This window comes from Salminus brasiliensis, chromosome 16 (genome assembly GCF_030463535.1).
Source record: "Salminus brasiliensis chromosome 16, fSalBra1.hap2, whole genome shotgun sequence".
NCBI classification, from domain to species: Eukaryota; Metazoa; Chordata; class Actinopteri; order Characiformes; family Bryconidae; genus Salminus; species Salminus brasiliensis.
This window is the reverse complement of record NC_132893.1, coordinates 27,809,282-27,811,781: the sequence shown is the minus strand read 5'-3', so window position 1 is coordinate 27,811,781 and position 2,500 is coordinate 27,809,282. Positions and strand designations below refer to the sequence as shown.

Sequence of the window (2,500 nt, the reverse complement as noted above, 5' to 3'; positions counted from 1 at the left end):
TAACTGCCACTCTGCTAGATCCACATTGTGGCAGCATAAAATAACGAGAATTGTTGGAGTTTGCAATTCTAAGGCAGATGTGAAATTGAAGTAAAGTTTTGAAGAAAAAATGTCATGTCCAACACAATGGTCTCGAAAAAGATACAATGTCTAGCAGAGGAGGGTTTCGATCCATCGACCTCTGGGTTATGGGCCCAGCACGCTTCCGCTGCGCCACTCTGCTTGTAGTGCACCCCAGATGGGACTCGAACCCACAATCCCTGGCTTAGGAGGCCAGTGCCTTATCCATTAGGCTATTTGGGCTGGCCAAGAAAAAGTGGATTTTAGAACACTACATACCCAAAATCAAGTGTTTTAATTAACTGCCACTCTGCTAGATCCACATTGTGGCAGCATAAAATAACGAGAGTTGTTGGAGTTTGCAATTCTAAGGCAGATGTGAAATTGAAGTAAAGTTTTGAAGAAAAAATGTCATGTCCAACTCAATGGTCCCGAAAAAGATACAACGTCTAGCAGAGGATGGTTTCGATCCATCGACCTCTGGGTTATGGGCCCAGCACGCTTCCGCTGCGCCACTCTGCTTGTAGTACACCCCACATGGGACTCTAACCCACAATCCCTGGCTTAGGAGGCCAGTGCCTTATCCATTAGGCCACTGGGGCTGGCCAGTAAAATGTGGATTTCAGAACACTACATACCTAAAATCAAGTGTTTTAATTAACTGCCACTCTGCTAGATCCACATTGTGGCAGCATAAAATATCCAGAATTGTAGGAGCTTGCAATGCTGAGGCAGATGTGAAATTGTAGTAAAGTTTTGAAGAAAAAATGTCATGTCCAACTCAATGGTCCCGAAAAAGAGACAACGTCTAGCAGAGGATGGTTTCTATCCATCGACCTCTGGGTTATGGGCCCAGCACGCTTCCACTGCACCACTCTGCTTGGATTACAACCCAGATGGGACGCGAACCCACAATCCCTGGTTTAGGAGGTCAGTGCCTTATCCATTAGGCTATTTGGGCTGGCCAGGAAAAAGTGGATTTTAGAACACTACATACCCAAAATCAAGTGTTTTAATTAACTGCCACTCTGCTAGATCCACATTGTGGCAGCATAAAATAACGAGAGTTGTTGGAGTTTGCAATTCTAAGGCAGATGTGAAATTGAAGTAAAGTTTTGAAGAAAAAATGTCATGTCCAACTCAATGGTCCCGAAAAAGATACAACGTCTAGCAGAGGATGGTTTCGATCCATCGACCTCTGGGTTATGGGCCCAGCACGCTTCCGCTGCGCCACTCTGCTTGTAGTACACCCCACATGGGACTCTAACCCACAATCCCTGGCTTAGGAGGCCAGTGCCTTATCCATTAGGCCACTGGGGCTGGCTAGTAAAATGTGGATTTTAGAACACTACATACCCAAAATCAAGTGTTTTAATTAACTGCCACTCTGCTAGATCCACATTGTGGCAGCATAAAATAACGAGAGTTGTTGGAGTTTGCAATTCTAAGGCAGATGTGAAATTGAAGTAAAGTTTTGAAGAAAAAATGTCATGTCCAACTCAATGGTCCCGAAAAAGATACAACGTCTAGCAGAGGATGGTTTCGATCCATCGACCTCTGGGTTACTGGCCCAGCACGCTTCCGCTGCGCCACTCTGCTTGTAGTACACCCCAGATGGGACTCGAACCCACAATCCCTGGCTTAGGAGGCCAGTGCCTTATCCATTAGGCCACTGGGGCTGACCAGGAAAACATGGATTTCAGAACACTACATACCCAAAATCAAGTGTTTTAACTAACTGCCACTCTGCTAGATCCACATTGTGGCAGCATAAAATATCCAGAATTGTAGGAGCTTGCAATGCTAAGGCAGATGTGAAATTGAAGTCAAGTTTTGAAGAAAAAATGTCATGTCCAACTAAATGGTCCCGAAAAAGAGACAATGTCTAGCAGAGGATGGTTTCGATCCATCGACCTCTGGGTTATGGGCCCAGCGCACTTCCGCTGCGCCACTCTGCTTGTAGTACACCCCAGATGGGACTCTAACCCACAATCCCTGGCTTAGGAGGCCAGTGCCTTATCCATTAGGCCACTGGGGCTGGCCAAGAAAACGTGGATTTCAGAACACTACATACCCAAAATCAAGTGTTTTAACTAACTGCCACTCTGCTAGATCCACATTGTGGCAGCATAAAATAACGAGAATTGTTGGAGTTTGCAATTCTAAGGCAGATGTGAAATTGAAGTAAAGTTTTGAAGAAAAAATGTCATGTCCAACACAATGGTCTCGAAAAAGATACAATGTCTAGCAGAGGAGGGTTTCGAGCCATCGACCTCTGGGTTATGGGCCCAGCACGCTTCCGCTGCGCCACTCTGCTTGTAGTGCACCCCAGATGGGACTCCAACCCACAATCCCTGGCTTAGGAGGCCAGTGCCTTATCCATTAGGCTATTTGGGCTGGCCAGGAAAAAGTGGATTTTAGAACACTACATACCCAAAAT

The 2,500-nt window shown here is 45.8% G+C and overlaps 2 non-coding genes across 2 annotated transcripts; both read right to left on the bottom strand.

Moving 5' to 3' along the window:
- Positions 1-1,666: 1,666 nt before the first annotated feature.
- trnar-ccu (transfer RNA arginine (anticodon CCU)) lies at positions 1,667-1,739 on the bottom strand. Its single transcript has one exon. It is a non-coding gene; the product is annotated as a tRNA-Arg (tRNA).
- A 286-nt stretch (positions 1,740-2,025) lies between these two features.
- trnar-ccu (transfer RNA arginine (anticodon CCU)) lies at positions 2,026-2,098 on the bottom strand. The gene has a single exon. It is a non-coding gene; the product is annotated as a tRNA-Arg (tRNA).
- Positions 2,099-2,500: the final 402 nt, after the last annotated feature.